This window comes from Triticum dicoccoides, chromosome 2B (genome assembly GCF_002162155.2).
Source record: "Triticum dicoccoides isolate Atlit2015 ecotype Zavitan chromosome 2B, WEW_v2.0, whole genome shotgun sequence".
Lineage (NCBI taxonomy): Eukaryota > Viridiplantae > Streptophyta > Magnoliopsida > Poales > Poaceae > Triticum > Triticum dicoccoides.
Window position 1 is genome coordinate 295,195,137 of NC_041383.1, and position 11,555 is coordinate 295,206,691.

Genomic DNA, 11,555 nt, shown 5'->3' on the forward strand with positions numbered 1-11,555 from the left:
AGATCCAACTACAATAGCAAAGCTTAGGATACATCAAGATCGTGCCATAGAGGAACACGAGAGAGAACACGAGAAAGAGAGATCAAACACATAGCTACTGGTACATACCCTCAACCCCGAGGGTGAACTACTCCCTCCTCATCATGGATAGCGCCGGGATGATGAAGATGGCCACCGGTGATGGGATCCCCCTCCGGCAGGGTGCCGGAACGGGATCCCGAGAGGTTTTTGGTGGCTAGAGAGTCTTGCGGTGGCGGAACTCCCAATCTATCTTCTGTTCTGGAAGTTTTAGGGTTCAAGAGTATATATGGGCGCAGGGGGTACGTCGGAGGAGCTACGGGGGCCCCACGAGGCAGGGGGCGCGCCCGGGGGAGGGGGTGGGCGCGCCCCCCACCCTCGTGAGCACCTCCCGTATATCCTGACGTGCACTCCAAGTCCATCGGGTGGCTTTCCTTCCAAAAATAACTTCTCCAGTTGATTTCGTTCCGTTTTGACTTCGTCTGATATTCCTTTTCCTCGAAACACTGAAATAGGCATAAAACAACAAATCTGGGCTGGGCCTCCGGTTAATAGGTTAGTCCCAAAAATAATATAAAAGTGGATAATAAAGCCCAATATTGCCTAAAACAGTAGATAAAGTAGCATGGGGCAATCAAAATTATAGATACGTTGGAGACGTATCAATGTCCTTAGCATTTTAAAGGGTCCACATCTCTAGTCCATGCCATGCCAATCATTGAACTTTCTGAAATGATCATCTTGAAAGAGCATTAGTTCAATGAAATATATGTTGTTAAGAATTACCAAAACCACCCAGGGATTAGTTGCACTTTCATCATGTCTTTTCTATCCTTGCTACTTCTTCGAGTTCAGCGCTGGTTGAAGAGCAACTCTTGATAGGGGAAAAATTAGTGTAACACTGGGCCCAAAAAGAAGCAAATAAAACAACTCAGCCAAACAAAAGAATAAAAAGGCACACAAAGAACACACAAACAATATCACACAATATGCTATCCAGACAATATGCACACCTACTTAAGCACACAAATCCCATGGAGTCTCCAGTACTACGATCTAACATGTTGTGGCGGTGTGCACGAAGATGAAACAATGTGTGGAAAAGTTGGTGTAAAAATCACTACACCAAGTGCTGGCATAGAAAGGTAAAAACCTTGACTAGCTCGCAGGCGAGGACGTACTTGGTAACCATGTAGTGGGACACGAATGTCACGACCACATTTTTATCAAGCAGGCGAAAAGGATTCGTACTCCATGGGATAGGATAGCAAGGAAAACTGAGTTGGTTGGCATTGCCCTTTCTTGATAGCTAAGATCATTAAGGGTTACCAACACGACAAGAGAAAAGCAAGATCTGGGGTAAAAGCATGTCTACCACCAAAACGATCGGCGGGGCTGACAGAAGGATATCGGCGTGATACCCGAGCACCATTTTCTGCAAATAGTGTCAGGATCACTTGGCATGACTCTACTGGACAGAAATGACACCAAACACCGAAGAAAAGGAAGCTGGAGGGAACTGAAGAAATGCAGAGGCTGAGCTATAGTGGATCAGGATCTGATGCCAGCTACACTCACCAGATAAAACCGTCAGCAGAAATACTAAGGCTATATGCATGTTATGCAGCAACCAAATGAAACAAACAAGAAGAGCTCTATACTACCGGTTTCTACCGCTCGCACTAACTAGGGCGTCCTACAGCCAGACTTGCTCTAATACCAAGCCTGTGTCACCCCGGCTCAGAGAGACCAGAACGCCCCGTATTCCAGCCCAGAGATCAGGGAGAAGTCTTCTGGAATACGACACTGCTGGGCATAGAACAAATCAGCTCTTATTACAAAGGATAAATACACGAGTCTGATGTTATAGAGGATCACATCAGTATGGCAACACTATGCCTGCGATACTACACTTGGTCTATGGTAGAGGCGGAACAACTGTAGCAGCAGAACAACGACGAAGGTGGTGAACTCCACTCCCACAGGGACACTTGCTAGGACACGATCTAGCTCGCACGATTGGTAACCTCGACAAGCAATCAATCAAACATGGCATCACCTGCAATCTGGCATGACACGCCAGGTCAGTACATTAGAAGTACTTGCAAGCTCACAACAACCAAAAGCATCAAGGTAAGATAACAACATAGGACTTAACAGGTTAGTTAATTAACTGCTACCAGGATGTGGAAACAATAACTAAGCATGATATAAAACTACCAGAATACCGATGAACCAACATATATGATCTCAAGAACCATCTCACTCTTGGCTATCTGGCCAAGCAATATACCATCTCGATCACCTCATGATCCACATTATATACCATCTCGATCACCTCGTGATCCACATGATCACCTTGTGATCAAAACATCCATATGATCACCTCGTGACCACATCAAAAACTGAATGATCATCCTCGAGATCATCTCAACATCATCATTGGAATCCTGCCAAACTATTACTGATCACATCATAATATCAACATATAAATCATCATCATGTGAGTGTTGATCGAATGGTGTGACCTAGTACGAACTGTGCCCATGACAGAGGATGCAGCTATCGATAGATTTAACACACATACACACACACACACACACTCTCTCTCTCTATCTTTGTAGAGGTTAACACACTGTACCCACATCACGGAACCCATGGCCTCGCACTCCTATACGTGTGGACCAATGACGTTTTGACAAAACCGATCTATTGCCCATGACACTCTCCCGGCCACTCCGACCAACTCCCCTCTGGGTTAGGCCTTGGGTGGCCCCGATTTCAACCAATGACATCCAACGGCCACCGTCGTGGCAAAACATAAACTGTCCCAAACGGGGACAAAAGCGCTCAAAATCCAACTATGGGCACACAAGGCTTATGTGTGCCTACCTAATCAGGGTAGCGCGCGCCCATAACCTTCCCTCTTTGGAGGCACCGGTGAGAGACATGTCAATAGACCGCAATAGGGCCTTCCCATAAAGTCAAATGCCATTGCACTAGAAAAGCCCAGTTCAGTGCCACCTGACAAACCTAATGACGGAATTTATCCCCAAAGCATATCTGCGATAACTGATACTCCGATATCATCTATCAACTTGTAACCCAAGTCATGGCAATATCCAACAAATAATCGAAAGCACGACCTAGCCATAACTTAATACTTCGAGTGTAGCATATCAACTAAGATCGTGATGAATCCAACAATGATAATACTACTAATCCAATAGCAAGACCAAGCTATCTAGCTAAGATCCACATGCAAGCATCATCCCCGAAATCATACTCCAAAACAGAATATCAACTATCATCATGATGAAAAATAATACTAGCCACTAATAATCCAAAGGCAACATGACACGCAAAGTAATACTCCAAAATATAATACGAGATGCCAACATGAAAATAATCATAATATAAGCCACTAATAATACAATGGCAACATGATATTCGAAGTAATACTCCAAAATATAATACCAGATACCAACATGAAAATAATCATAATATAAGCCACTAATAATCCAATGGCAACATGTCATCCACATAAGCTACAACATATTAGTCCTAGAACTCCAAGAAACATCATGGCAAGAACAAGATCAAAATACCACTCTGAGAAATGCCAAGAACAAGTGCAATATTTTAAATAAGTTTAAATAAGTAAACCAAGTCACTACATTGTAGTGATGCAAATGGAGGGTGTGGATTGCCTGGGAGGGGTGGAATCACCGGGAAGAAGTGCGAGAAGCTTGCGGAAAGAATCACTGGAAAACATTCTCTCTCGAAGGGGCTGAATAAGGGCAAGGGAAAATGGCCATTTTCAAAACTTTAAAACATGGTGAAAATGATTCCATTGGAACGGGCTCGACGAAATGAAGAAGTGGGCTTTGGAATCACCTTATTTGGAGTTACGGTTGCGGAGTTATGAGGTGATGAAGATCATGGACTAATTTGTAATAAAAACTACTACAAACAAGTCCTTGGGAGGGAAAACTGAAAGAGCCCTCGGTCGAATACGTTTTCTGCAAAAGAAAGCGCATTTTAAGCCACAAAGAATTCAAAGTACGCCTTGATCAAATGAAAACGCATTTTAAGCCAAAGGGAAAAGCAAATACCCTTTCAGTAGTGGAAACGTATTTTGAAAATACGCCTCCACTTAATGATATTGCGCGTGGGAGGGGAGGGGGTCAACGCCTAACACGCCGATAGGTGGGGTCAAGGAGAGAGATGGGGCCCGCCTGTCTCATTTTCGTCTTCTACCTCCATTGCCCGCGCACAGCCGAGGCAGAGGCGGCGCTCGACGGCGATAGCCGGAGGTACCGGCCGTCTTCGGCGACGCCCAACCTACCCACATGCTCAGGGCGACGAGGCCAACCCGTTCCTGGGTAGCTCGGTCAGCGAGAAGATCGGGAACAGCAATGGTGCGGACTGTGGCGGATGGCGGCTGAGTCGGGGTTCGGATCGAGGCCCTGGGTCGCTTCGGGGCAAGGAAAAGAACCAGGGAGGATCACCGAGGTCTGGGTGGTCTAGTGGAGGTGAAGATATGGAGGGAGAGACGTTGAGTCACTCGAGTTTGAGTGGAGCTGAACGACAGCCAATGCTGCTGTGGAGGTCAAGGAGAGCTTTTGGAGCTCGAAGAAGAGGCTAGGGACGGGTCTAGGAGTGAGGTGAGGCTGCTGGTGAAGAGAGGCGGGGGCGGGGTGGCCTTAAATAGGCACGGCCGAACGCTCTCGAGCTCGGTTGCCGCCAATGGTGCACGGGCCTGCTCCAGCAATTTTTGAGAGCGACACAGGGTGAGGGAGAGGATAGGGGAGGTCAGGGGAAGGTCACGGAGCAGCAGGAGCCAAGGGGAGCAAAGGAAACGGACGGGAGGAGCTCGGAGCCAAACGGGGCACAATGCACCTGTGGTCGTGCGTCGGCTAGTTCCAACGAGGCGGTTCCTGGAGGGGCCAGGGGCTGGAGTGCGACATGAGAGAGGAGGGGAGTTAGGTCGGCAGCACCAGACGCACGACACCACCGATGCCGAGCTGCACGCTGCTTAGAACACACCGGATGTCGCCAGAGCGCGAGAAACGCCATGCCAGGGCAGCTGTCACCACGGGCACTGGCATGGAGAGGGCAAGATAGGGTGCATGGACATGTCTAGCGATTAGTCCCTGCATTACTGAGGCTGAGGGAGTTGATGTATCAAGCAAAGCTACTCTGGAGTGAAGTGAGGCATCGATGCAAGTTTGCTCTAGCAAACTTGTCCACATTTCTATGATTAGCTGAGAAGAGCTAGGAGCCAAATGATATGTCTAGGGTGATTAACTAGGGAAGGACTATAATCCTAGGGGTTTTGTGGAGAAATGGACCAAGACTTAATATAGTTGATTTGTAAGTGCATATTAGGTCCAGAAAAGGTATTTGGATGATGCACTCAAATGAGGAAGCAACTTGGGCTGAAACTGGGCAAGGCGAGGTCATTTGGTCATATGAAGATGCTGAAAAAGTTTCATACCAAATGGACTTGCCAAAGGGGTACTTGCTTCACAAACATCCACACTGACCAGAAACTTGCAACAATATTGGAGGAAAAATGGCTTGATGAAATGGTCTCAAACATGGTGGAGAGATCTTATATGGTTATGAGCATGATCTCGTAATTTTGTAGAATTAATGAAGCAATATAAAATACACTTGCTTCACAACCTTAAAATATTGCCAGAAGCAAGGATTTGATCCTATGCTCACATAGATGAAGCGATAGGGCTAAAAATTGGAGGAGGGCAATTATATGAGCACATGAAGGAGAATGCAAAATTGCAACTCATTTGGACACTCCTAGATAGTACTTCCTTCACAATGGCTTCCCTCAGACAGGAACTTTGAAAAAACACTAAGGAAGATCGGCTAGGCAAATGAAGTTGAATTTTGGCATGAGGCAATGATTTGGACATAAAAGAATGACCAAAAAGTTTAGGAGCAAACAAGATAGGATAAATGCCACTTCCTTCATAGAATGCCATTCAGGACATAATAGATGAATCAATATTGGAGGAATATTTTAACTGGCCAATGAAGGATTTCGACATATTTGAGCAAGATATGACCCAAACAATTTATGATAATTTTTTGGGAATTTTTTGATGGACAGAATGCTTCACAACCTAGGGAAAATCAGGTTATTCCCTTAATAGAAAAGGAATTTTCCACAAGAAAAAGAATATTGGTGTCACAGCCCTAGCTTAGCCTTTGCTTGTCCTTGCATGATCATCATGTCATCATGTCTAAATTTCGTTTAAATATGAAATGGGGATTCTCAAACACTAGCACCAAATGAATTCGACTAGGGTCAAAATAAAATATTTTTCATTGAACTCAAAATGCCCTTTAAAAATGTTCAACATTTCTCGAATGAGGTAGAAGCATCCACCAAGGATGGTTTACAATTTTTCAGGACATATTTAGGCTTTGAATTAATCCAAACATATTTGAATTGGAGCTATTTAATTGCTATATATATTTTAGGTGCTCCAAAAATGTTGGGAATTGTTATGGGTCACTGAAATAGTTCAGACAACACCCCTAATTATTTCCGGTATTTTATAAAATGGTTTAGTATTTTTACTAAATGAAAACAAAATAGAATAAATAGAAAACAGAAACAATTTAAATTAGAAAGCAGAGAGAGTTACCTGGGCGGCCTACCTGTTCTGGCACTATAGCAGCCCATTCCACCGAGGGCAGAGCCGTCTTCTTCCTCCTGCCAGTAGGCAGAGGGGAAGCGTGGCGCGCGCACGTGCGTTCGCGGCCACCTCCTGCTTGCCACCTCCTGCCTCCCCCTCACGCCACGGGGACGCCCGACGCCTCCCCTCACTTTCCACTCGCTCTCTGGCTCTCCCGCCCCCTGCTCTCTCCCTCACCTCCTGTATCCATGGCTGAACCTCGCCCGAGCGCAGCCATCATTGCCGCTCGCCTTAGCCTCGGCCATCATCCACCCCTCGCCTCGCCGACCCGACCTGAAGAACCTCCGCGGCGTCCTCGTCATCTACGCAGAGCCACGCGACGCATGCCGCCCTACATTGTCGGCTACCTCATTTTCTTCCTCCTCGGGCGCCGGAGATCGCGACCGCCGGCCCGTCGACTCTAGAGCCTCCCCCGAGCCGCCGACCTTCTCTTCGACTTTGTAGTGAGCCCCTCCGTCATTCCCCTCTACTTCCCGTGTTGATTTCTCCCTCTAGCTAGCTTCACCATCGCGGCTGAGAGCTTGGCTCCGCCGGCCACGTAGCCACCGCGGCCACAGTTGCTGCCGCCCGCATTTGAGCGTGTGTCCGTGCTCAGCATGGTCCTAGGAGCCAAGAACAAGCATCCGTTCATCCCCCCGTCCACCGTAGCTTCGTTTCCATCGAGGCCCGAACTCCGGCCGCCGCCGCGAGCTCCATTCCGGTGAGCTCCGGCCACCCCAGCTCAAGCTGCTGCCACCCCTGGATGTGCGTGAAGCCCAGCAACCCATAGCCGCAAACCACTCCCGAAACCATCCCCTATAGCGCTTTCCCGTGGCGTTTCCATCATCGGATTTGGTCACCGCCGGCTAAACTCTGGAGAGGTCGACGTGGCCATCATTAGCAGCTAATGACATCAATAATTAACCCCTAGGGCCACTGGCATGTGGGCCCTAGTGCCTAGTTAATAACTAACTTCTCTATTAGATTAGCACTAACCCCAGGTGGGCCCGCCTGTCACCTTTGACTCGGCCACGTCAGCATTGACCTGGTCCCACGTGTCAGCCTCTGTAGCTGGCTCTGGGTCACTGACCAATGGGTCCCACGCGTCAGGTTTGATGTTGGTCAACCCTGTTGACTTACTGACATCACAGTGACTTGATGCTGACGCAGTAAGCATTTTTTGGGATTTTAAATAAATCAGAAATGATTTATTTATTTCAGAAAATATCCAAAACTTCTAAAATTCATAGAAAATGAACCGTAGCTCCAAATCAAATAATTTATATATGAAAAATGGTTAGAAAAATCCAACAAATCTGCATATTGCATTTCCATGCATGTTTGAACAAGTTAAACTCTCTGAATAGGACAATTCATGATTATGGAATAAATGGTAATTAGTTTCGGAGTCAGAATTTGCTATAGGTTTGAATTCCACTTCAATGAATATGACTAACTGTTGCACTAGGTCAATTCAGTACCTTAATATGCCATATCATTCATATGAATGTGCATTGCATTGATTGTGGTTCCTTTGGTGTTTGCCGGTGGTAGTTCCCTCTTAGTAGATGATGTTTCTGGCGACGTGATCGATGACACCGATGAAGAACTATACTATCTTCAGAAGTGCCAGGCAAGCAAAACCCCCTTGTTCATTTTGATACAATCCCACTCTCTCGCTCCTGCTCTCTTTTACTGCATTAGGACAACAACGATTCAACTGTTACATGCTGCAGTAGTTGAACCCCTTTCCTCTGCATGATCTGTCATTGCCATAGTAAATAGATGAAACCCACTAGCATGAGTAGGAGTTGTTTGAGCCCCGATGTGCCTACTCATTCATGCTTGTTTGTCATGCCTGCTACTGCTTAGAGTTGAGTCGGGTCTGATTCATCGGGGATGAATCGAAGGTGTGTGAACATGTCCTACTGTGTGTGAGCTAAGTGTGTGAACATGATTTGGTAAAGGTAGCGGTGAGAGGCCATGTAGGAGTACATGGTGGCTTGTCTTATTGAAACCGTCCTCAGGAACTGAGTTCTGTGTTTGTAATCCATGAACAGCTACTACCACACATTGGGTTCCGATAACTCGACCCCTCTCAACTTATTAATCAACATGATCTCTGTCCAGGAGTTGCAACTAGTTTCTGGTGTTTGTAGGTAGTGTTAGTAGTCTACCAAGTGGCACCCGGTACAGGTGCGCTTGGGAAAAACTAGGCAGCATGGCATGGTGTACCAAGCGTAGATCCACCTGTCGAGGTGGGCTCGGGAACCCTGCACACATCGTTTGGGGCCGTGAGCAACACCCCGGCCGGATCTCCTTGCGGATGGAACCCGAATAGGCAATAAACCTGGACGAGAGACCTGTGTGGTTAGTCAGGTCGTGGCCGACTACCTCGACAGGCTTTCGCTTGAAGGTTGCCGAGATACACAAGGTGTACATGGCGGTAAGTGGCGAGAGCGTGTGTGAAGAAGTACACCCCTGCAGGGTTAACATTATCTATTCGAATAGCCGTGTCCGCGATAAAGGACTTCTGGGTTGCCTGTAAAGTTCATAGACAAGTGAAAGTGGATACTCTAAAATGCGCGAGATAAGCGTGAGTGCTATGGGTGGCGTTCTCGTAGGGAGACGGGAGCGGATCCATAGTGGTGTATTGATCTGGTGAATATGTGGACTCGTGTGCGCCACCTCAAAAGAGTTACTTGCAGTCATAGTTCAGGGTAGCCACCGAGTCAAAGCTGGCTTGTTGTAGTCAAACTCCACCACCACCCTTGTTGATAATGATGCATATGTAGTTAGTTCTGATGTAAGTCTTGTTGGGTACATTTGTACTAACGTTTGCTTAATTTATGTTTTTGCAGAGAGACTTCAGTCTCCCTAGTAGTTCCACGTGGACTTCAACGTTTAGCTTGTTACGTTAGCTATGATCTTGAGCCCTCGGCAAGATCTAGTAGTTAGTCAGGCTTCTCAGCCTTTTTCATTTGTAGATGTCTGTACTCAGACATGTTAAGCTTCCGCATGTGCTTTGGCTTGTATGCTCTGAATGTTGGGTCATGAGACCCATGTTTGTAATATCTCGCTCCTCGGAGCCTATTGAATAAAATACTTGAGTTGTAGAGTCATGTTGTGATGCCATGTTGTATTTGCACATATCGAGCATATTGTGTGTATGTTATTGAAATGCTTGGTATGTGTGGGATCTGACTATCTAGTTGTTTATCCTTGGTAGCCTCTCTTACCGGGAAATGTCTCCTACTGCTTCCACTGAGCCATGGTAGCCTGCTACTGCTCCGGAACACTTAGGCTGGCCGGCATGTGTCCTTCTTCGTTCCTATGTCTGTCCCTACAGGGAAATGTCACGCGGTGTCTACCAGAGTTCTGTTAGCCTGCTACAGCCTGGTTTACAAGAGTCCTGCTAGCCCAGTTGCTACAGCCCGGTTTACCGGAGTCCTGCTAGCCCAGTTGCTACAGCCCGGATTCACTCGCTGATGACCGACACGTTCGTTGCTGGGTCATGTATGCCTGTCCTTGTAAGTTAGTGCCACTTTGGGTTTATGACTAGCCATGTCAGCTCGGGTTCTTTATCATATGGATGCTAGCGACACTATCATATACATGAGCCAAAAGGCGCAAACGGTCCCGGGCCTGGTAAGGCGACACCTGTGGCAATACCGTGCGTGAGGCCGCAAAGTGATATGAGGTGTTAAATGCTAGATTGGTGTGGCATAGGATTGGGGTCCTGACAGCTTTGGTATCAGAGCTTGACTGCCTGTAGGATTACCAAGCCAAACTGGTCGAAGTTGAGTCTAGAAATTCTTTACTTATATAAGGGAATTGATTGTGGGATGGAACGTAAGGCTCTTTTTACTCCCTATACCTTATGGCCCTCTTATCCGAGTCATCATATCTTCCTACGGGGTTAAGGAACTAGGCTCTCTCTTCTTTCTATCAGGATCACGTGTTACTAATCCGTAGTAACTTATAGGATTGTTGGTTACAAGCCTCAGTTCAGTTCCTACTACTTCCGTGTGTTGATAGTTGAACTCGGAACCTTGATATTGTGATGTTGAGTGGTTATGCCACCATTTGTGTGATGTCCCAGAATCTCTTTTGAGCATTTACAGCCATTATGCTGTCTGAGTCATCCCAGGTTTCTAAATAATCTGATGCACTTGCAATCCTTTCCCTCTGGTTTTGATGCTCCTTTGGGCCAGGCTGATCACACTAATTGCTGGGTTGAGGTATTCTATTGCCTGGACATATATGTTGGAGCTATTATTATGGCCCTAGGCGTCTTAGAGAACCACCTAGTAATCTAGCAATGCTTTGTGTTTCCAGTGTGATTATTCTGGCCATCATTCTCAAAAGCATCCCGTGATGCAATTTAATTAGTAGGTAATCTATTCCTGGGTTCTTGAATCCGAGATTCACCCTACTTACCTCATGTTGATAGTGTTTGCTCGTTCCTTTAGGATATTAGTAACCTTTGCGATAGTCCTCGAGATTCGTGGTATATCCTTCCTCCAATACCATGAACTAATATGGCTGAAGTTCGGGAACAAAAAGATCACAACAAGAGTGCTCTCGATGAGTTCCCCTTCTATATTATGATTCTGCCAAACCTATCTCTCTGCATGGATTGTCCGGAAGAAATATATTGAACTGGTTCGACATTCTAATCCATGCGTCCACAACTCAGAAAATCGTATGTTCTTTTGAGTTGTCCCTCTTTAGTTGTTTTCTGGTCCTCGTCTATCAATTGATAGTAAGGAGTAGTTGTGCAATCGTGTTTATCGATGCCTATTACTTTTGTGGTCTGTCAAGCCATTC